The following is a 24,797-nucleotide window of genomic DNA, read 5'->3' as shown; positions in this document are numbered from 1 at the left end:
GCAGGAGGGAAGGAAAGGGGGGAAGGAGAGTAGAGATGGAGGCAAGATGGAGGGACTCTCGGGCTGTCTGGTCACCTGTTTATGGACCCCCTGGCTGTCTGTTTGTCATCGTAAGTTAAAGAAATAATTGGCTTTCAGAACGGTTGCCCCTTTTTTCCACTTTATGACCTCCTTTTTCCCTCTTGTCTTTTGTTCCTCTTTATCTGTTGCCGTTTATTTCCTTGTCATGCCCGTTATTAAAGTTTTGCTTCTTCTTCTTCTTCTTCTTCTTCTTCTGCTTTTGCTCTGTTTTCGAATTATTTATCTCTTTTTCTGTCTCCCTATCTCTCTTTTTCTCTCTCTCTCATTTTGTCTCTTGTATTGTTGCTTTTTTCTTTCCTCCTTCTCCTCCTCCTCCTCTTTCTCCTCTTTTTCCTCCAATCTACTCCTTCCCTCTCCTCCTCCTTCCACCTACTTCCGTCTCTCTTCCATCACTTCCCTTGCCCTAAGCTCTCCACTTCCTCCTCTCTCTCCTCCCTTCCTCTTTCTCTCACCCCTCCACTTCTTCCTCCTCTCTCTCTCCTCCCTTATGCTCACCCCTCCTCTCTCTCCTCCACTTCCTCCTTTCCTCGCCCTTCAGCAAAGCAATAAAGAATTCAGCTTCGGAAAGATTCTAAAATGGCGCTGTGACTTGGTACTGTGTGTGTGTGTGTGTGTGTGTGTGTGTGTGTGTGTGTGTGTGTGTGTGTGTGTGTTCCTAGCAATTTATATTTTATGGGTTTGAGTCAACGTCGTAATGTTTCGTGTTTTCCCACATTTCGTCGTTATAATAATTTTCTTTTTTCTTTTACGTATTTTTTTCTTCCTCAAAAGATTTCATTTAGTAAAGTATTTCATTAGTCAGGCGTTGGTTAGCGTGCGTGTGGAGGTGGTGGTGGTGGTGGTGGTGGGGAGGGGGGGGGGGAGGGGGAGGGGGAAGGAAAGGGAAAGGAAAGGAAGGGGATGAAAATTGGAGAGAGAAGAGAGGGATGGGAAAAGAAAGGAAAGGAAAAGGAAAATAAGGGAAGGATAGGGAAGTGAAAGGAAGGAAAGGAAAGAAATGGAACGGATTACAAGAATGAGAAAATAAATGAACTCTGAAAAAAAAAGTGTGTGCGTGCGTGTGCGTGTGTGTGTGTGTGTGTGTGTGTGTGTGTGTGTGTGTGTGTGTGTGAGCGTGTATGTGTGAACGTGTGTGGGGTTGCATAATACAGGGGAAGGGAATGTCACTTAACTGAAAGGGGAAAGTTGTATTCAATTACTGGAGAATCTTGTCGGGTTGAGGGACGGACGCCCCTGAGGCCTAGCTCCCCATACCGACTAATTATTCAGGTTAATTAATAGTACCTGGCGGTGTTCTGGTCCGCCGTAATACCTGCGTGCGAGGGACTTTAATTGATTGTCTTTAGGGGAGGTCTGAGCACGAGGTATAAATCATATCTTTTCATTGATAAAAATAACGATTGTGGAATATTTAATAGAGGGGAGATACTTAATGCTCTTCCACTACTGCGACTACTACTACTACAACCACTACTACTACGACTACTACTACTATTTTTACTTTATATCTCTTCATTAAGAAAATAGAACATAAAACAAAAAGGTAATAAGTGAAATAAAAATAAAAGAAAACAATGAAATAAAACGAACGACTCAAATTCCATTCTCTCTCTCTCTTCTCACCCTCCTTCACCCTGTACACAAACACAATATCTAAAACAGGAATTAAACCCATTTACCTTGAACCTACACACACACACACACACACACACACACACACACACACACACACACACACACACACGGACACAGGACACAGCAAAGCCCAGCCAAACTAACCCCTCTCCCAGTGCTTTCCCTGTGTCCAGTCAGCCTGCCTCATCCATCCAGCCGCACACCCACGTACATAGATGGATGGTCAGGGCGGTGACTTCAGTGTTATGCTGAGATATTCCACTCGCTGCACTCTTAAACAGGCAATATATATTCAGGGAGAGGTGCGAAAGGAACGCTGCCAACCGACCTTCGCACGCTGGACACGGGGACACTCAATTTCCTGTCCCTCTGCATTCACGGCAATCGGAGGAGGAGGAGGAGAAGGAGCAGTGTATCTGGGCTCACAGGGACAGCGGAGGTTCGTTTCTCTTGCTCCGTGTTGCGTGGAGTTGGGCGTGTGTGTGTGTGGGTGTGTGTGGTGGAGATGTGTATGTGTGTCTGTCTATGTATGTGTGTGTGTGTGGGTGTGGGTGTATACTTGTGAAGTGGTGTACATATGTGTGGAAATATGTGTATCCTTGCTCTGTAGACTAGCTGGAGTTTGTTTCCGTCGCCCCGTGTTTCGTAGAGGTTGGTTGTGCGTGTGTGTGTGTGTGTGTTTGTATATGTGTGTGTGTGTGTGTAGGTAGGAAGGTTGCGAATTGGTGTACATACATGTGTGGAATTGCATTTATTCTTGCTCTCTAGACAAGCAGGAGTGAGTTTTTGTCGGTTCGTGTTCCGTAGAGTGGTGTTTGAGGTGGGTCAGGTTATCAAGAGATGTGTGAATGCGTGAACAAAGAAAAGAAAAGCAGAATAAAAGAAGAAAAATCGTGAATAGATAAAGAAAACCCGCCATAGAACAACCTTGGGCGAGACTGACTGACCAGCTAACTAACTGACTGACTGACCGACTAACTGAGTGGCTAACTGACAGATTGAGTGACTGACTGATTGACACACTTTCCACTTCCCATCCAACACGAGAACTAACTGACTAACTGACAAACTAACTGACTGATTGAGTGACTAACTGACTGATTGACTGACTGAGTGGCTGACTGACTGACACACTTTCCACTTCCCATCCAACACGAGAACTAACTGGAAAACTAACCGATTGACTGACTGACTAATAGACTGACTGAGTGACTGACTGACTGACACACTTTCCACTTCCCATCCAACACGAGAACTAACTGACTAACTGGAAAACTAACTGATTGACTGAATGACTGACTGAGTGACTGACTGATTGACACACATTTCAACTTTCCAATGAACCCGAGAACAACATCACCAACACGCACCCTGTTACAACCCCATCGAAGGCCCATCATTTAGCCCATTAGCGCCCTTTCAATGATGAGTCTTCAGGGCCGCTATTCTTGGGCTGCTAATGGTGTACTCGCCCGCAGCGTTCCGAGTCAATAAGGACCATTAGGTATAGGGAATCAGAGGGGGTAAAGGGAGTGCTGGAGGGCGTGGAATTCTAGGTAGAGATGATGCAATGTTTACTCTCGTTATGTTGGTCGTAGGTTATTGACAGGAGGAAGAGGAGGAGGAGGAGGAGAAGGAGGTAGGGAAAGAGGAGGAGGAGGAGGAGGATTTACGAAGTGATACAAAGTGCTACAGTTAAGTTGAATGGGAGGAAGAGGAGGAAAAATAAAAGAAGGGGAAAGTAATGACTGGGGAGTGTATAGGCTCAGGAAGGGAGAGGAAGAGGAGGAGGGCAAAGAGGAGAGACGGGAAGGGAAAAATAGAAGGGAGAGAAAGGCTGAGGAGGATACAAGGGGGGGAGGGGAAGGCCATCTGTTCCCTGCGATACAAGTAAAAGATAAATTGTTAGGTTGGAGCGTCGGCCATGATTAGAGTATGGAAACGGTGAAGGATGGAGGAGGAAGAGGAGAGGGAGGAGGAGGAGGGGAAGGAGGAGGAATAGGAGGAGGAGTAAGATGAGGGATATGTAAGTAAAGACGACGTTAAGGGTAAGAAGGGATGCGAAAAAAAAGCGAAAAAGAGTGAAAATAAAGAAGATAATAAAGAGGAGAGAAGAAGGAAGGAAGAATAAAGGGAAAGAGGGAAATAGGAAGTAGATAAATATTAAGGAAAGGTTCTGGAAAAGAGGCAGAAAAAGGGAAAAAGAGAAAAGAAAAACATTGAGGAGAAATAAAGAAAAAAAAGAACTACAGGGAAGAAGAAATAAAAAAAAACAAAAAAATAAAAAATAAAGTAAAACCGACACACACACACAAAAAAAAACGAGAAAAAGAAAGTAAAATGAGAAAACGGACGAGGAAAAGAAGGACAACTAACAAAAGGAAGAAAGGAAGGAAGAAAGGAAAAAAGGAAAAACAAAACAAAAGTAGAGCTAACAAAAAAAGTATAAGAAAAAGAAGGAAAAAGTGAATACTGAGAGAAGGAAAAGGAGGAGGACGACCCACTGAAGGAACGAAGGAAGGAAGGAAGGAAGGAAGAATGGAGGAAAGGGGTGAGATATAGTTATTACGACCTGCGGCTATTATTCTCTAAGGAAGGAATGTGTGAGGAGAGAAACGGGGTAGAGGACGAGCGAACGACGGTATGAGCCACGAGGGAGAGAGAGAGAGAAAGAGGAGAGAGAGGGAGGGAGAAAGAGAGGAGAGGTAGAGGGATGAGGGGGAGGAGAATGAGAGTGAGGCATGAGGGAGAGAGACAGAGAGGAAGAAAGACGAGAGAGAGGGAAAGAGAAGTGCTGAAGTAGAGGGATGAGGGAGAGAAGAATGAGAGTATGAGGCATGAGGAGGAGGAGGAGGAAGATGAAACAAAAGGTAGACAGAAGCTGAGGAAAAGGGATGAAAGAGTGAGGAATGAGATTGAAAATGACAGAAGTGTTGGTGTGAAGGAGAACTTGGTTGAGGAGAAAGATCAGAAAGAAGGAAAAAGGAGAAGAATGGGGAAGGAAGAGTGAGAGAAGAGAGGGATGAGTAAGAGCTTGGTTAGGGTGAGTAAGGAGGAAGGGGAAAAGGAAAAGAGAGAAGGGAGAGTGAGGGAAAGGTCTAAGGAATAAGGGAAAGCTTCGAAAAAAAAAAACGAATAAGGAGGAATTAAAAAAAACCGATGAAATATGAAAGCAAAAGTGCATCCCCAAAATTCGATAGACAGCAAAAGACTAAAAAGCCCAGACAGTCTCAATTTATCACCACATAAGTACAAAAAATAAAGAAAGGCAATGAATGAACGAGAGGAAATATACGAAAAGGTTTAAAGGGAAAATCCTAAATCAAGTTACAGTGGAGGAATAGCAAAGAGTTACCTGATAAGCCGAGGATGTAATTGGCTTCCATCTGTCTACCTCTCTGCTCCTCCTCTTCCTCCTCCTCTTCCGAGCGTGACTCACCTGAGCGGAAAAAAGGAAACTGCAGGTAAAGAAAAGAAAGATGGAAGGAATTATAAATGTAAGTATGAAAAGTAGGTGGGAAAAAAGGAAGGAAGGAAGGAAAGAGGGAAGGAAGGAGGGAATGGATGGAAGAAGGAAGAAAGGAAGAAAGGAAGAAGAGGAAAAGAAGGTAGATAAACAGAAAGAGAGGGAAACAGAGGTGAGGAGGAAGAAAGGGAGGAAATAAGGAAGAAAGGAAGGAGAAAAAAAGAAGAGAGAAGGGAAGGAATGAACGAAGGAAGAAAGAAAGGAATGAATGAATGAGGGAGATAAAAATGATAGGTAGAAGGAAAGAAAGAAAATCGAGGTGAGTTGAAAAAGAAGAAAGGAAGGAAAGGAGAGAAATGATAAAGGAATGAATGAAAGAAGAAAGAAAGGAAGGAAGGGATGAAGGAGAAAAAGAAAGAAGTTAGGTAGAAGGAAAGAAAGAAAAACAGAGGTGAGTTAATTGGTCTTTGTCCCGAAAACTGTTTGCAGACGATTCCACTGTTAGTCTCTCTCTCTCTCTCTCTCTCAAACACACACACACATTCCCTCTACAGAGTCAAAAAAAAAAAAAAAAGTTCACAGAGTATATTGAGAGTTCACTTCCTTTCCAAGCTCCATTAGTAATCCATTTTGTAACCTTCTAAAAAAGAGAGAGAGAGAGAGAGAGAGAGAGAGAGAGATAGGGGGGGGTGTAGAGTAGATTGGGACCCACACCTTGATTGACAGACAGATTTTCCTTTTTTCTCTCTTTTTTTCATTGATTTCTTTTTTTTCTCTCTCTCTCTCTCTCTCTCTCTCTTTTTTCTATTTCTTTTAGTGCTTTTTTCGTTTTAATCCTTTCCATTTTTTCTTCTCTTTCATATATATTTTTTTCTCAGCACTACATCCCACCCCACGTCTCTCTCTCTCTCTCTCTCTCTCTCTCTCTCTCTCCTGTAACGTTAGCAATCAAGGAAACTTTTACATTAAGTCGAAGGGTCGTAGAGAACACAGGTATTAAAGGGTAAACTACGTCAATTCTCTCACAAAAAAAAAACAGAGAAGATAAAGCGAAGAAAGAAAGATAACAAAGAGCAAAATACATACTCTTTATTCCCATTTTCCTTTCATCCATGACTCAGAAGCAGGAGGAGGAGGAGGAGGAAGTGGAGGAGGAGGAAGAAAGGCTGGGGGCAGATGAAGAGGAGGAGGATAAGAACTATGTGACAGCCGGAAAAATATGGTTGACAGGAAAAAAAAGGTGATGAGGAAGAAGCTTTGGAAGAAGAGACCAGGTAGGGAAAAGAAGAAGAGGAGGAGGAGGAGGAAGAAGAGAAGGAGAAAAGGAGATTATTCTGACCGCTTAAATTTTCTTCTTTTTTCTTTCCTTTTGATATTACACGAAAACAATTTAAAAAGTCAACTTCGGGGACTTTGTGGGAAGCGAATATCATATTTTATACATTCATTCCGCCATTTCCACAAGCAGAGAGGGAAAGAGAGGAAGCAGAAGCGAGAGAGAGAGAGAGAGAGAGAGAGAGAGAGAGAGAGAGAGAGAGAGAGTGTGTGTGTGTGTGTGTGTGTGTGTGTGTGTTAATAGTGAAATATGACTAGCCAGCACCGTAGACTTTTACAACTACTAATGCTTACCGGGAAATACGAAAATCTCTCTCTCTCCACTACTCCTAATGGCCAACAAATATTTGATAACTACTTTTGGGTTTTGTTTCTTTAAAATAAAACACTTGAAAGCCGGAAAAGTGTAGGCAATCATGTTTTCCTCCCCCCCTTTGACCCCTCACCTAACCACAATGCACCCCTTCCCTTCACCCACTCTATTAAACTGCCCTTTCCCTTCGTCACCCGTTCTCTCTTAAACCTTTTCCCATTCTACTCTCCCTTATATTCTGTTGCTCTTTTCCTCCTATTCACATCTTTTATCTACCTGTGCTCTCTCTATCTTCCTTTTACCACTCTCTTTATGCTCCCTAATCCTTTTTCTTTTATTTTGTAGTCTATTTCTTCTTTTCATACCTGTCATTTACCTGTTCTTTATCTCCCTTCTGCCTTCTCACACTTTTTATAAGCACTCTACCTTTTTTCTGTCTCTTTTATTCCTTCCATCTCACCCTCATTCATCTTTTCTGCCAGCCTGTTTTTTTTTCTATGCCTATATCTGCCTGCCATATACCCACTTATCCCTTTTTCACCCTTTAAAAGAACCCTACATCTTTTTTTTATCTTCCCCTTTCTCTTCATCTCTCCCTTCTACATTCTTTCCTGCTATTCTGTTTGTTCTATACCTTCATTAAATTGTCCCATATGCACTTCATCTCTTCTTTCATCCTATTTATGCACCCTAACCCTTCTTTATCTCCCTTTTTCCTTTTATGTCTTCCTTTCTCATTCTTTCCTGCCAGTCTGTTTGTTCTATACCTTCATTTACTTGTCCCATATGCACTTCATCCATTCTTTTATCCTATTTATGCACCCTAACCTTTCTCTATCTCCCCTTTTCCTTTATCTCTCCCTTTCTCATTCTTTCCTGCCATTCTGTTTGTTCTCTCTTCCTACCTGTCCCCTCTATTATTTACCTTTTACCTGTGATCTGTATTTCTCTGATTCCCTTCCTCTGCGGTCCATTTCAATTCCCCACCTGTTGTTCATTTCGTTTTAATTCTAGTGATCAAGAACTATGTACAAACAACACGGTTAAGTGGTGAGCAAATGGTGCGTGTGTGAGTGTGTGTATGGGTGAGTGGATGAGTGTGTGTGTGGGGGGTGGGGTGGGGGGTGAGTGGACGAGTGTGTGTGTGTGTGTGTGTGTGTGTGTGTGTGTGTGTGTGTACCCAACTGTTATTTCATGTCTTTTCAAGTGAATCAGAAGGGAAAAGAGAAAATAATATAATTAGAGAAAAGAAAGAAAGATTGAATATAAAAGACAAAAAGAGAACGAGGGAGAATGAAAGAAAGATCGAATTAAAAAGAGAAAAAAGAATGAGAGAAAAAGAATGAAAGATGGAATAAGAGAAAAAAGAAAAGGAGTGAGAAAAAAAAAGAAAACCCACGAACACATCACATTCAACAACAACAACAACAACGACACAAATCCTCCACAATACCACGCCACAACATCCCCTCACTACCAAAACATTATCACATCAGCAATCACAAATCCCCCTTTCCTCAGCCTCTTCCCCTTCCCCTTGTTAGATCTCCAGGGGAAAGGGGCGGTGAGGGGAGAGTCCAGAGGGAGCGAGTGGAGAGGGAGGATTACGGAAACTAGGAATGAGGGGATGATGGGTTTGTCCTGGTGAATTAGGGTGAGGTGGAGAAGTGGAATACAGGTAGGTGGAAAGAAGGGAATGGGAGAGAGAGAGATAAAGGAAAAAGAAGACCAAAGAAACGGGAGAGAGAAAAGGAGGAGATATGGAAAGAGAAAGGAAGGAGGGAAAGGGGAGTGGAAGTGGAAGGGAGAGAGAGGGAGGAAAGGAATGGGAGAGAAGAAGAGGTTGGTAGGTAGGACAGTAGGTGGAACGATAGATAAGTAGTAGATAGATAAGGTTAGAAAGAACGAAGAAAGGTAGATAGATAGATAGTTAGGTAGATAGGGGTAGCTGTGAAGTTTTTTTTATCTAATATTTTTGCGTGTGTTGAAATAAATGGTTTTGGTAATAGAGTTAATTCTATATTGTTTGTGTGTTTGTGTGTGTTTTTTGAGGTTTGATTAAGCTGTTATTGTTGTTAGTGGTGGTGGTGATGGTGGTGGTGGTGGTGGTGATGGTGGTGGTGGTGATGGTGATGGTGGTGGTGGTGGTGGTGGTTTAAATTGTTTTCATGAACGTGTAATCTAATCTTTCTTTTTAACTCTCTCTCTCTCTCTCTCTCTCTCTCATTTCTGGACTCCGCCGGCGGCCATTTCTTTTCATTTCGTTCTCTTGGTCTTTACTCTGATCCTTATTCCTTTCCTCCACACGTTTCCTTCTCCTCCATTCTCATCCACCTCTTGCCTCCAACCACCGCACATTTTTCTTCCTTTCCCCACAAGTCGCCACACAACAACTGCATAAACTCTCTCTCTCTCTCTCTCTCTCTCTCTCTCTCTCTCTCAATCTTCTACTCCTTCTATCTCCTCCAGGTACTCAAGATTGCGCCCACGGGTGTCAATATATATCAGGTGTGATCGAAATATGGAAAACAAACGGGAAAACACACGATAAACGCCTCCTTCTTCAGAGCAAACACCTACACACATACACACACCGACCCCCACACACGTAGATTCCATAAGGTTCCGATCCCTTCAGAGGAGAATCCGGGTACCTCTGTTTGCTCTCTTCATATCACGCTTAGAACACCTTTGTTTTACACTCTTCTTCCCTCCTATTCAAGGGTGATAGTCTCTCCTTGTTCCCGTTGTGTGTTCGGGCTTATGACAACGCGGATTGCTTGCTCTCGTGATCTTTGAGTCTTCACGCCTTCAGTCTTTCATCCTTTCAATTGTTTAAAGGTGAGACTCGCGAGAAAAGGTTATGTTACTTATTCTGTGGAGTGGGTCAGGTATTGTGTTTTATTTGGCTTTTCTGAGGAGTGATGTTAGAAAAAAAAAGAAGAGAGGTTGGGAGAAATAGGAGGCTGGAAAGTAAAAATATGGGGGAGGTGAGTGTTTTAATAGTATCATCTAAGGCAGGAAAGGAGAAATAAAATGAAGGAACAGTAGATGGATGAAAAGGGAAAGGACACTGGAAAGGAAGAAAGAGGTACGTGATTTTTATTTTTAGATTTTTGATGTGGCCCAAAAATGCTGATGGAAAAGACACACACAAAAAAGAGATAAACAGATCGACAAAGATAAAAAGAGAGAGAGAGAGAGAGAGAGAGAGAGAGAGAGAGAGAGAGAGAGAGAGAGAGAGAGAGAGAGAGAGAGAGAGAGAGAGAGAGAGAGAGAGAGATGACGGAGTTGCGAAAGAAAAAAAAAGAGAGATAGATCGACAAAGATATATATAGAGAAAAAAGGAGAGAGATGACGGGGTAGCTGAAATAAAGATAAAGAGGAAGAGAATAATACATAACCCCTCCCCCCCCCCCCCGTCCCTCGCTCACAGCACATCAACAAATTAAAAAAAGACCAACGCCAAGGGAAAAAGGAGGGAAGGAAGGAAGGGACGGAAAACATTCATAAAAAGAGAACAAACGGGCGCGTCCACGGCTTCTTTTTCATTAACATTAACACACACACACACACACACACACACACACATTCCATTAACATGTAAATTATTTCTCTTTCTCTTTCTCTTCCTTTCCTCTCTCTCTCTCTCTCTCTCGACCACATAACATGCCTAATATGAGATAAATCTTCCGAGTTATGTCTTCTCTCTCTCTCAGGGGACAAAAACAGGCCTGGAATAGACAAAAAAAGAAAAAAAAGAAAAGAAAAAGAAAAGCAGGGCAGTAGACGGAGGGCAAAACAATCTGGTTGAAGAGAGGGAAGAAAGCAAAGAAAAAACAACAAAGGAAAAACAACAAAGAAAAAAAAAACAGGCAGCAAAATATGAAAAAAACAGAGCACAGGTAAAAATAACAAAGAGAAACAGATTGCAGGAAGGAAAGGAAGAGAAAAAAAAACATTGTAGAAGGTGAAACATATATAAAAGAAAGAGATATAGAGAGGGTAGCATTAGGCCCCTTGTAGAATGCCTATCAAAAAAACATTGCAGGAAGAAAAGAAGGAAAAAGAAACATTGGAGGGGAAACAAATAGCAAAAAAAGAAAGAAAATAAAAAGGAAGCATTAAGAGGCTCGAAGCAAAAGAAAAAAGAAGAAAAGGGAAGAAAAGAAGGAGGAAAGGAAGAAAAAAAACATTGTAGATGAAACAAATAGAAAAAGAAAAAAAGGAGGGGTAACAGTAGGCAGCTTGAAATGAAAAAAAAGAAAGAAGGGAAAAAAAGAGGAAGAAAGGAAGAAAATGGGAAAAAACATTGTAGATAAAAAAATACAAGGGGTAGCATTAGGCACCTTAAAGTAAAAGAAAAGAAAAGGAAGAAAAGGGAAGAAAAAGATGAAAGAAAGGAAGAAAAAGGGAAAAAATCATTGTAGAAGGTAAATCAAAAATAAAAACAGGAAAATAATAGGGTAGCATTAGGCACCTTGCAACACTCCCTCTCCCTCCCCTCCCCTCCCTTACATACACAAGAATGAGAGCTGCCAATAAAAGGTTAATTATCATCCTTAATGAGTCATTTCGGCCTCAATCAAGAACAAATTAGTGACAAAATGAGGCGGAGCGGGATCTTACAATATACTTTATGGAGTTCGTGTGTGTGTGTGTGTGTGTGTGTGTGTGTGTGTGTGTGTGTGTGTGTGTGTGTGTGTGTGTGTGTGTATTCTAAGATTTTTATTACTTTCTGTTTTTTCCACTTCTTCATTTTCTTTATTCTCTCTTCCTTTTTCTCCCTTTTTATCACCTTCGCTTTCAACTTCCTTCTCATTCTCTTCAATACTTTTTTATATTATTTCGTTCTCTTTCTCCTTCTTTCTTATCGCCTTCACGTTCAACTTCTCTCTAATTTTCTTTCTCTTCAGTATTTTTTTTATTCTCTCGTACTCTTTCTCCTTCTTTACGCCTTTACTTTCATTTTCTCTTTCTCATTCCCTTTCTCTTTCTCTTCAATAGTCTTCCTTATTCTCTCGTCCTCTTTCTACTTCTCTCTCATTGTTTTCCCTAGACAGATAGATAGCTAGATAAATAATAGATAAAGAGGGAGGGAGCACTAAATGTTTATATAGGTTTTCTTACTTGGAATTAACTGGACGTGCGAGAAGCCAAGAGAGGTCAGTTTCGAGTGGAGAAAGATAGATAGATAGATAGATAAATAGGTGAATAGATAGATAGAGAGGAAGGGAAGGAGAATTAAAGTTTTGTATATCATTTCTAACCTTGAATTAACTGAAGGAGAGGTCAATTTTAGGTGTAGATAGATAGATAGATAGATAGATAGGTGAATAGATAGATAGAGAGGAAGTTAGTGAGAATTAAAGTTTTGTATATCGTTTCTAACCTTGAATTAACTGAAGGAAAGGTCAATTTTAGGTGTAGATAGATAGATAGATCGATAGATAGATAAGGAGAATTAAAGTTTAGCACATCATTTCTTTCTTGTAATTAACTGTTCACTCAATTATTGGTTCCCGTTCCTCAATGACGCCATAAAATCATGAACTCGGGCACCACGTCTATTTGTCTTTAATACAATCACGAATCCTCGACCTGAGAACACAAAGAAAAACATAATGAACCGATCCACATTCAGAGACGCCTAATTATTACACTCTTTTTTTTCCATAATTAACTGTTCTGATATGCTCTCTCTCTCTCTCTCTCTCTCTCTCTCTCTCAATTAAGTGAGACAAAACGGAAAATAATCTTTGTTTCTTTTTTTTTTTTACATCAGCGGATTCAGAAAACGAGATGAGGATAGTCTGCCCTTTAAAGAGAGAGAGAGAGAGAGAGAGAGAGAGAGAGACCTTCATCCGCTAATGGAAAATTATCTATCGTTGATTGTATGTCTTCCTTCATCAATGGTCTACTCTCTCTCTCTCAAGCCCAACAAAGACACCGCTCTAAAAGGGAACACACACACACACACACACACACACACACACACACACACACACACACGCACACACACACACACGTACAGGGCCCATGTGTAACCATTCATTCCACTCTTTTCAAATTAATAGCAAACAGAAAATCGCAACGAATTCATTCCATCCGTTTTCTGGGCCAAAGAGATGTTACCGAGGGGGAGAAGGGGGGGGGGGGGAAGGCAATTGGCAGTGATTTATACAGACACAGACTAGTAGCGAGAGGGGGGGGGGGTTGGGGAAGAGGGGAGGTAAACGGGGAGGAAAGGGAAGGGGTAGGAAAGGGGTTGAAGCGGGGAAGAGAGAAAAGGGAACAAACAGGAAAGGATAGGGAGGGATGGGGATGGAAGGGCAGGAAAGAGAAATGGGGGGGGGGGGGGGGGAGAAGCAAAGGGGAGCAGGAAGGGGAGAGAAGAAAGAGAATTAGATACGAGAGAAGGTAGGCAGAGGAAATAAGGAGGAGGAAGGGGAGGATGAAGGAAACAAGGAGAAGGAAAGAGAGAAGAGAAAGGAAAGAGATCAAGGAAACAGGAGGAAAGGGAAACTGAAGATATGCAAAGAGGAAGGAAGGGTGAGCAAAAGAGGAGAGAAGGAGTAAAGGAAAGGAATAGGAGAGAGAGAAAAGAGGCAAAGGAAACAGAAGGGGGTAGAAGGAGAAAATATACAGAACAGGAAGGAAGAGAAGGGGGAACGGAGGAAGAGGGAGAGGGAGAAAAGGAATGGGAGAGAAGAGGAGGAGCAGGAGGAGGAGGAGGAGGAGGAGGAGGAGGGGGAGGAGAAACCCTTTGTAGAATTAATGGACATTGGATTCCCTCTCGTTTCTTCCACTGAACATTCGCTCCCATTGACGAAGTGTATCCGCCATTATTCGCGTTAATTCAATTTTAAATCCAACTCTGCCTTTCCTTTTCATCTCAGTCATCGCTCGGAATCATAGAGATACGCCATGTTTCTTCTTTAATTGCTCTCTATCTATCTGTATGTCTCTGTTCCATTCACTTTCATTCAAATTCTCATCTCTATTCCTCTTCTGTTGACGATTTTCTTTTGTTTAATTGCTGTCTACGTTCTCTCATTCATGTTAGTCAATACAGTCCCATTTCCATTTATTATTATCCCATTTTCCGTTTCTTAATTTTTATCGTATCGTATCTCCCTTCTTCATTCGTTTCCATCAGCCCCTCACCTCCTATTTCCCTCCTCCTCTCTTTCTATTTCTTTTCATTATCCTATTACCCCATTGCTCCCTTTCTTTCTCTCTCCTTCTCCTCTTCGCTTGTCATATCCCTCCCTTCTATCTCCCTTTCTAGCAATCATTCACTCCTCTTTTCCTCCTACTCCTACTCCTCCCTTCCCCTCTCTTCCTATCCTTTCCTATCTCCTTCCATTACCCCATTATTCCCTTTCTTTCTACGCATCATATCCCTCCCTTCTGTATCCCTTTCTAGCAATCCCTCACCGCCTCTTTTCCTCCTCCTGCTCCTTACTCTTCTTCGTGTCTCCCGGGAATCGATTACGTCTGGGCGGGAGACATATGGCATCACACAAGAGCCATAACATCCATCACACCCTGCCAATAACATGCATCCAACAGCCTCGGTTTGTTCTGCCCTGCGAGTGACACCTTTCCCTCGCCCGCCTCTCGTGACGCTCTCCAACGGTGTCACGACTCTTCTTCTACAGGTGTTCGGTTCGTCTCCCTCTCTCTCTCTCCCCCTCTCTCTTTCCGGAAGCACTCGTCCAATATTGCTACTTCGTTTGCGTGAATGGCTATGTATGTTTGTATGTATGTCACTTTGTCTGTGTCTTTCTGTTTCTCTGTCGTGTCTGTGTCTCTGTTTCTCTTAATAAATAATAGAGAAGGGTGTATGGGAGGTGTGGAAGGAGAGGCGAAGGAAGAGAAAAGAGAATGGGAATAATAAAGAGGAGGGGAAGATAAGGGAAAAGGTAAGTAAGGAAGGGAAGAGATGAAAAGCGAAAGAAATATATGACAAAAAGAGAGACGTGAAGATAAGGGAAAGAGTAGGGAAATAAAGGTAAGGAGAAGGAAACAGAAAGAAAGCAAAGAGAAGAGGAGGAAAAGATAGTCGGTAAGAAGGCAAAGGAAGGAAAAAAAGATAAGAGGGAATGTGGATAAGAAAGGAAAGGGGAAAGACACAGAACAAGAGGAAAGAGAAGAAGGGAGCAAGATAGGAAAGGAGAGGGGAAAGACACAGAACAAGAGGAAAGAGGAGGGATAGGAAAGGAAAGGGGAGGGAAGTAGCTAGAGGGAAAGGAGGGAAGGCAGGTGAGAGGAAACAGCTGATGTAATTAATGCTTCAGGTGGTAATTCACAGGTAAAGAGAGAGAGAGAGAGAGAGAGAGAGAGAGAGAGAGAGAGAGAGAGAGAGAGAGAGAGAGAGAGAGAGATAGAGAGAGAAAAAGAAAAATAGAAAGATAGAGATGGATAACAAAGCAATCTGATGAAACGAAAAGAAAAAGAAAAGAGAAAGAAAGTGAGATACAGAAAGAGACAGAAAAAAAAATAACATAGGCATAACAATTAAATTATAGAAAAAACAATCAACAATGTCACGCGGAGTTGTAATGGTTGAGTATAAGTTGAAATAATAAATAAAATAAAAAATAATAAAAAAAAGAGAAATCGGCGGCGGTCGGGGCGCGCGGTAACATATTATATGGGCCTAATTTTTTCGATATTCCCCGCGCTGTGTTTCATTTATCTTCGGTTTTTGACGGATGGGCAATAACCGAAGCCAATCTGGGTAGTTGCAAATGACGAAGGGATGTTTAATTGACGCGCTTGTGTGTGTGAGTGTGTGTGTGTATGTGTGTGTGTGTGTGTGTGTGTGTGTGTGTGTGTGTGTGTGTGTGTGTGTGTGTGTTTGTGTGTACAGCTGCTGGTTTTTCTTCTCTTTCTTTCCACACTACACTAAATTTTCATTCCTTCTAAAACCCCTCTCTCTCTCTCTCTCTCTCCTTGTACCTAAAGCGTCTAGTTCATTTTTATTTCGCAGTTCCTTCTCCATTTATTTTTCTCCTCCTCTACTTCTTTTTCTTTTTCCCTCCTCCTCTTCCTACTTCCCTCTCCTCGTCCTCCTCCTCTTCCTCCTCCTCCTGCTTTTTCCAACTCCACTCTCCCCTTTTGCAAATAGCCTGCGCCGCTTTACACACTCACACCCACACCCACCCACACACACTTTTTCCTTTATTCCTTCATGCTTAATAATGTAAACTATTTCTGTTGATATCAAAAGAATTATGATCATTTATTCATACCAAAAAATTACAAAATAGTTCCCTCTCTCTCTCTCTCTCTCTCTCTCTCTCTCTCTCTCTCTCTCTCTCTCTACTCCTTCAGTCTTACGCGGACAACTTACGTCTTTATGGAAATGAATGACGTTGATAGGAGGAGGAGGAGGAGGAGGAGGAGGAGGAAAGAATGACGCAAGAGAAGAATGAGTGGGCGGAGGTAAGAGGAGAGGGAGAGGGAAGTACTGAGAGACAAAAAAGGAGGTAATGGGAGCTCAAGGGAAATGGAATGGTAGCTGAGGGTGACAGGGGAGAGGAGAGGAAGGGCTGAGGAAGCTGAGTAAAGTGGGGAAGGGGTGACAGGGGAAACCGTAGTAGTAGTAGTAGTAGTAGTAGTAGTAGTAGTAGTAGGAGTAGTAGAAGGAGGAGGAGGAGGAGGGTGGAAGGGTGAAAAGGTAGGGTGAAGGTGACATCAGTGGGGTTTAAGATAAGGAAAAGATAAGGGAAAGAAAAGGAAATGGAATGGATTGAAGAAAATAAGATAGAGCAGATGAGAGTAGAGGAGAAGGCTTTAGTGATGGAGGGGAAGCGAGAGGAGAGGGGAGTGAAGGAATGTTGAGAGAAGAGAAATGTTGAGAGAAAGAAGAGGAAAGTTAGGCAGCGGTAGAGATGCTTAGAAAGGAAAATGGGAGGATGAAAAGAAAAGAAAGGGAGGAAAAAGGGAAAAAGGAAGAAAAAATAATGAAAATGACAAATAAATGATAATACAAGAAAACGAAGAATATAGCGCTAGAGATGCTTAAAAGGGAAAATGGGAGGATGAAAAGAAAAAAGGGAGGAAAAGGGAAAGAAGGAAATAAAAGAAAGAATATGACAAATGGATGATAAAACAAGAAAACGAAGAATATAAGAAAGTATCATGATTGGAAGACGTTAAAAAGAATCCTATACCTCTCTCTCTCTCTCTCTCTCTCTCTCTCTCTCTCTCTCTCTCTCTCTCTCTCTCTGTCTCCTTCACCCAATTTAAAAGAAAGAAAGGGAGGGAGGGAAAAAGAGCGATAGGAAAAGGGGGCCGTGGTACTGTAGTCTCCCCCCCACCCTCCCCACCATCACCACAGGCTCCCCCCCCCCCCCCCACGTCCTCGCCCCCCTCGTTACACCCTGAATGGGCCCAGTGAAGCGAGGGAAGCCTGACAATTATGCCGTGTAAAAGGTGAACCACAAGGATGAAAAGTGTGAGGCGTGTGTGTGTGTGTGTGTGTGTGTGTGTGTGTGTGTGTGTGTGTGTGTGTGTGTGTGTGTGTGTAGCATGACGAGGGGAAGGGAGAGAGGGAGAGAAAGAGAAAAGAGAGAGAGAGGAGGTAAGGAAGGGAGGAATGGAAAAGGGACTGAAGGAAAATGTCAGAGGAGGGAAAGAGAGAGAGAGAGAGAGAGAGAGAGAGAGAGAGAGAGAGAGAGAGAGAATTAGAGAGAGAGAAAGGTTGACAAGGTAGAATTCGGTTGAGTGATCGCAAGCAAACACAACTGCCTGTATGTGTGTGTGTGTGTGTGTGTGTGTGTGTGTGTGTGCGCGTTTACAGAAGATGCAATAATAATGGTAATAATGATAATAATAATAACAGTAAGAATAATAATGAGAAAAAAGATAAGAAAAAGAAGAAATGAGGATGTTGAAGTTTGAGAAGATGGAACAAGAGCAGGAGGAGGAGGAGGAGGAAGAGGAGGAGGAGGAGGAGGACGAAGAAGAGGAGGGGTGATGCATGCCAAAGTTGGTCTTCAGTTTTATTGCTTCTTAATGGGTCTTATGGAGGAGGAGGAGGAGGAGGAGGAGGTAAATGAGGAAGGGGACGAAGAGTACTTGGAGAAAGGAGGACAAATTGGATGAGGATTAAAACGTTGGGGAGGAAGAGAGAAAGAGGAGGAGGAGGAGGAAGAAGAAGAGGAAGAAGAAGAAGAAGTAGAATCCAACTTAAATGACGGGCAAAGGAGAACAGAAGACCACTTCGTTTCCACCTTTCGCTTCTTCCTCTTCGCCAAGACGCAGAAGGAGGAAGAGGAGGAGGAGGAGGAGGAGGAGGAAGGAGGAAAGAGGGAAAAGGCTTAGTGAAAGAGGAGGAGGTAAGTTTGCAGAAGAGAGAGAGAAGAAAATTAGGGAGAGAGAAAGGAAGACTGGGAGAGATAGTAAGGAGACAAGGAAATAGGATGAAGAGAGAGAAGGAGAAGGAGGAGGAGGAGGAGGCGATAAAGGGGAAAAAAAAGAAGGAGGGGGAAGAGGGAGAGGGGGGGTAGAGGGGGCGGACCAAGCCATCAGAGGAATGCAGCGCAACACACAAGTTCCCGTGACGCAACACAAACCAACACAACCATTCGCAATAAACACTAACTTTTGGAAACCGTGCGTCCCTTGTCCTCTGCCCTGCCCTCCTCCTCTTCCTTCTTCCGTCTTCTTCCTCTTCGTGTTCCCTGTTCCTTCTTTCTCCTTGATCTGCCAATTTTTCTTTTCTCTTTCCTCTTTTACCTTTCCTCCTGTTTCTATTCTTCCTATTCTTTATTTTATTCTTCTATTATTTTTTTTGTTTCTACTTCTTCCCATCTTTGTTTCATACTGCCAATTTCTCTTTTCTCTTTCCTCTTTTACCTTTCCTCCTATTCTTTATGATATTTTTTCTATTATCTCTTTCTGTTTCTACTTCTTCCCATCTTTGTTTTCTGTCCTCTGTTCTGTTCTCCTCTTCCTCCTCCTCCTCCTCTTCTTCCTTCAGCCTTCTTCTTCCTCTATCTCTTCCTATTCCCTGTTCTTCTTTACTCCTTTATCTTGGCATTTTTCTCTTCCCAATTTCTTTTCTTCCTTACGTCTTCATTTTCTCATTCCCTAATCACTCGTTTCCCTCCCTCCACCTTTCCTTCCGTTCATCTCTTCACATTTAACTATCTTCTCCCTTTTTAATCAACTCAAACAACCTTCATTTTCACTTTTCTCTAATCATTAATCTACCTCTCACTTCTCTTAAAACAAACTTAATTTCCACCTTGTTTTAATCATTCATAACTTTAGTGTCAAATCCCTTTACTAACCTTCATTTTCGCCTTTTTTTTATCATTCATATTTCACGTTTCAGTCCACTCAATTCCCTTAAAACAACCTTAATTTCCACCTTTTTCTTTAATCATTCCTACTTCACGTCTCAAATCCCTTAAATAACCTTCATTTTCACCTTTTTATCATTCATACTTCACATTTCAGTCCACTCAGTTCCCTTAAAACAACCTTCACTCCCACCTTTTTGTTTTTGTTTAATCATTCATACCTCACGTCTCAATGCCCTTCAACAACCTCCATTTTCCCCTTCATTAGAGTTCATGCAGCAGAGACACGGAGATAAACATTGGACCGGAGACGTTGCTGGTCGGGTCCACGGCGCGCACACGGCAATAAGAGCAAGGTGAGGTGAGTGAGGGCGGCGTGTGTCGGAGGCTGGCGTGCTGCGGAGCTCTTCCCCGCAGCTGCCGCCAAGCCCGCAGCCCCTCAAGACAACGATGAGGTCTTACTTGTCTCCTGTACCAGCCGACGCTCTTTCTCTCTCTTCCTCTCTTTCTCTGATTCTCTCTTTCTGTGATTCTACCTTTCTGTTTCTCAATCTTTCTCTGTCCTACTTTCTTTTTCAATTTCTCTCTGTTTCCCTTTCCGTTTTCTGCTTCTCCCTCTTTCGCTTCCTCTTTCTGCGTTTATCTTTCTCTCTCCTCTCTATCTCTGTTTCTCACTCCCTTTCTCTCTCTCTTTCTTTTTTCTCTGTTTTGTCGTCCGTTCCTGTCTGTTTCTTTTTGTTTTTCTGTTTTTCTCTGTTTTATTTACTCTCATTGTCTCATTATTTCTGTCTGTCTGCTTATTTCTATGTCTCTGTCTCTCTTTGTCTGTCTGTCTGTCTGTCTGTCTGTCTGTCTAAATATAGCTTCACTATGTTATTGCAAACGATAACTCAAAAGCAAATCATCCCCCAAATATTATTGCGCCTCTTAATATGATCCGCAAATAGAAATATACAATTACAATAATTTGAAATCGTGTGAACATTAATTACAATCATCCCATAATTGGCGACCCACGTCCGATTCGTGATTATCAAGCCTTTTTTTATTTTATTTGTTCTGATCTCATTTTCCTATTCCTTTCTACCTGTTTACCTTTTCCTAATTTCTTTCCTTATCTCTTTAAATTAATCAACTTTCTCTACCCGCTTTCTTTTCTTTTTCTTTTCTTTCTTCTTACTATCGTACCTTTTCCTTTATTTTTTTTTCTTCCTATTCCTCCTTCGCTTATCCTAAAATTCTTCCGCTATCTTGCTCTTCCTTTCATTCTAATAAATTATTTTCCCAGTTTTCCTTCTTTTCCTCCTTTCTTCCTCATTCTTATCTTCTTCCATATTCTCCTACCTCCTTTCCCATATCCTAAATTCACCTTCCTCCTAAGCCTACCTCATTTTCCTCCTCCTTCCCCTCTCCCTCCTCCTCCTCCAACCTACTTCCTTCCGCTATCTCCTACTCCTTTCCTTTCTCCAAAATCCACCTTCCTCCTATTCATGCTTCATTTTCTGTCTCCTCCTCCTCCTCCGCCTTCTGCATGAGTTCAGGTCCTCCTTCAGGGCGCCACGCCGCCTCCATAGGTCGTGGGTCATCCTTAGGGCGGAGGGGCTTGCCAAGGACACGGGGCCAGCTTTAAGGCCGCGGGACAAAGCAGGAGTGAGGGACGGGATAGTAATTCCAGCCGACCTACTTCTGGCCCGCCCCTCCCCACTCCCTTCCTCTCTCTCTCTCTCTCTCTCTCTCTCTTTAGTGTTCATTATTATTCCTTATCCTCCTTTCCTCCCACGCTGCCTTAAAATTTCTCATTATACTCTCTCTCATCCATTTTCTCTATTTTTTTTCACTCATTCCCTGTCTTTCTCATTCTCTTTCTCTTTCTCTCTCTTTTTCTCTTTTACTCTTTTTCTTTGACTCCTTTCCCTCTTTTCGCTTTACATTTTCTTTCTCTTTTTCATTCTCTTACACTTATTTTTCCTCTTTCTTACCTTCTCACAATTTTCTCTTCCTTTCTACTCCTTATTTTCTCTTTTCCTTTTGTTTTTTCCATTCCCGTATTCTGTATAAGACTCCATTTCACCACCTCCAACTCTCTCTCTCTCTCTCTCTCTCTCTCTCTCTCTCTCTCTCTCTCACTACTATCTTACGTCACTTTTTTTATTTGCTTCCATCTTTCCAAACATTTTTCTCTCCTTATCTCTCTTATTTCCGCCTCTGCTACCCTGCTTCCAGTTTTCTTTTTCTTTTCTTATTTTCTTACGGACAATCTTTTTCACTTCATCTTTCCCGCCATTCCTCTTCTCTCTCTCTCTCTCTCTCTCCTATATATCTCTTTTGTCCCTCCTTTTAATCCTTTTTTATTCTCCTATTCCTCTATTCTGTCACCCAATCTAGATCCTCTCTCAATTTCTTCCACCTCCTATTTCCCGTTTATTGCCCATCTCTTCTTCTTCTTCTCTCTCTCCTCCCTTCTTTTTCAAGCTTATGTATGTACATTTCTTCTCCTCTTCCTCCTCCTCTTTCTTCTCCATATTTCTTGTTTTCTGATATTTCCTTTTTCGTATTTTTCTTTCCTTCTGTCATCTCCTACTTCCTCTTCCTCTTCCTGCTTCTTCTTCTTTCTGTTATTTTCTTTTCCTCTTTCTTTTTCTTTTTCTTCCTTCTTCTCATTTTATTATTTTTGCGGTTGGTCTTGTTATGCCTCTTTCCTTTTTCTCTTTTCAAGTTGTTTTCTGCTGAGGTTTTATTAATTTTCAGCCATTCTTTCCTTCCTCTTCCTCCTCCTCCTCTTCCTGCTCTATTCCTTCTGCTATTTCATTTAATTCTCTCTAATATATTTTCTTCTTCGATTTTATTCTTTTCCAGTCCCTTTCTCTAGCTTTTCTCCTTTCTCTTCCTCCTGTTGTTCCTTTTCACTCTTTCTATATTAATTTTCTCCTTCAAATTAATTATTTTTTCAATCCTTTTCTCCTTTTCTTTCTCCTTCTCCTTCTCTTCCTCCTTCTGCTCCACATCCTCCTCCTCCTCCTCCTCCTCCTCCTTCAGGGTTCATGTGGGTCCAGATGTGGTTAGTGGCAGCTTCGGGTTGGCTTTGCAGGCGGAGGAGCAATAATGGGCCCGGCCTCTCAAATCTGGCCTCATTTTGTCCTGATTCCATATTCAAATCGGCCTTATTTCGTCCTCTCGAAGCGCCATATTCAGTGTTTTCACCCGACTCGGGGTGGTGGTGGTGGTGGTGGGGGGGGGGGGGGGTGACTGTGGTGGTGGTGGAGTCGACGGTCCGCTCCAGATCCTTGTTGAGTATCCCATGAATATCAATTTTTTTTAAAGTCTCGTTTTCTTTGTTTTCCCGTTTTCTTTGTCTTGTTTTCTGTTTTTCTCGTTTTCTTTTTCTTTCGTTTTCTTTGTTTTTTTTTGTCTCGTTTTCTTTGTTTTTTCTCGTTTTCTTTGTTTTCTTTTCTCGTTTTCTTTGTTTGCTCTCGTTTTCTTTTCCTCGTTTCCTTTGTTTTCCCATTTTCTTCGTTTTACTCTCGTTTTCTTTGTTTTTTCTCGTTTTCTTTGTTTTCTTTTCTCGTTTTCTTTGTTTGTTCTCGTTTTCTTTTTCTCGTTTCCTCTGTTTTCCCATTTTCTTCGTTTTACTCTCGTTTTCTTTGTTTTTTCTCGTTTTCTTTTCCTCGTTTCATTTATTTCTCTCGTTTTTGTTTTTATCTTCAATTCTTTACTTCATTTTATATTCGCATTCAAGGAAGAGAAGAGAAAAAACGAAGCCAACTAATTCCTGTCAATCAGAAGAAAAAAAATGTTCGTGTTCGTTTTAGTAATTCGAAAAAAAAAAAAGATTGACAGAAAATTAGTGAGAAAAAATATGCAAAAAAATATGAGAAAAAAGATTGTCTCCTGAGAACGAATATTAAAAGATTTCCTTATAATTATTTTGGCATTATGAGTCCATCTTGAGAGAGAGAGAGAGAGAGCAAAGTCGTGTCTAAAATTAACACTATTCACTGGAAATGTACGACCTCTCTCTCTCTCTCTCTCTCTCTCTGCCTCTCGCTCTCTCTTTTTCTCTCTCCCACAACCTTTTTCACTCACTCCTTCTTTCTTTCTTTCTTTTTTTCTTTCTTTCTTTCTTTCTTTCTTTCTTTCTTCCGTCCTTTCTCTCTCACTCGCACTTTCTTGCTCGCTTTCACTTTCCTCGTCTATGAATATCACACGTGAAGGCCGCCTAATGAGGGACTTTACCTGGCGTTTACCTGGAGCCGCGGCCGCCCAGGTGTGTCTGGCTGGTCTTTACGCCACCAAGGACACCGTCAAGGATGCCCAAGGATAACAAAAGATCCTGCGGCAGTTTGCAGGATACCTAAAAGCGTCCTGGCGCATTAAACCCCTTCCTGGAACCAATACACACACACACACACACACACACACACACACACACACACACACGAATTATCGAGGCTATGTTTGCATAACTGAACTTAGTAATGGTAATCAACTCAATTTGAAGTCATTAAGTTATGTTTGCAGATACGTACGCACCATTTCAACGTATATATATCATGTCTTTATTGTCTTAAAAATACAAACTTGCTCAACTGTGTCCTTTTTGTTTTGATTTTTGTCTTTCCATTCTTAGTCTTATTTTTTGTATTTTGTTTAGGTCTTCATTCAGGCTTGGGCTTAGAAAAAGGATAATGTTTTAAGATACTCTCATAAGTTTTGTAATGTAATCATAATCACAGGTAAATGTTTCAAATGTATCAAATTTTTTCAAGGATCCAGTAATCACTCAGTGCACCTCATAACCTTTCCCTTATTTCCTCTCCTAATCCACCTCCTTATGACTGCTTGAAACTCTTAATTAAAGGTGCATTAAGAAGGTTTTAAATTCCATTACGGAGACTCAATCTCACGCACAGGATCTAAGGAGCTTTATATGCATCCTCTCCTTTATATAACCTTCCGAAACCTGAGTGGGAATGGTCAAAACTTTTCTTACGGTGCCCTAAACAGTATTTTAAAGGCCAATAAGGTTACTCGATCCCTCAGGCAATCCAAAACCCCTTATGGTATTCTCCCCCGTCTTTGAATGAACTTCCCCAAACTGCGTCTTAACTTCTCTAAAGGTCGAGGGAGATAACTTTTAAAAGACTTACTTAGGAAACCAAACCCCAGGAGGCTCTTGTTTAATCTTGGAACACTCGCCTTCCCCTCCCTTCCCCTTTAAAAGTAACTCCCTAAAAAATAATTCAAAAAGACTTCTACCTCCTTACGCAGTCCACGAAGGGAACTCTGAAGGCCGCCGGTGGGCATTCAAACTATCCTTCACGTTCTATTTCCGACGCTCCAACACGTTCACCTTTCATTTGTTCTCCGTTGAGTAAAACAAGAGGAATTTCGCCCAGGTGTTAAAGTTTAATGAAATACCTAACACCGTTGCTCTACCTGGGACGAGAGGGAAAGGTGAGAGGAGAGAGGAAGGTGATAATGTTACGTAAGGTAAAAAAAAAAACAAAAAAAAAAAACATGGTGGGAAAGGTTAGGCATTAATTTTTTACTTGCCCGAAATGTCAGGTGTGAAAGAAAGATACAAGACAGACAGACACAGACAGACAGAGAGGAAAAGAAACAGACAAGAAGACAGAGACAAAAATAG

The sequence above is a fragment of the Eriocheir sinensis genome, chromosome 16, assembly GCF_024679095.1.
Source record: "Eriocheir sinensis breed Jianghai 21 chromosome 16, ASM2467909v1, whole genome shotgun sequence".
NCBI classification, from domain to species: Eukaryota; Metazoa; Arthropoda; class Malacostraca; order Decapoda; family Varunidae; genus Eriocheir; species Eriocheir sinensis.
This window is presented reverse-complemented; position numbering follows the sequence as displayed.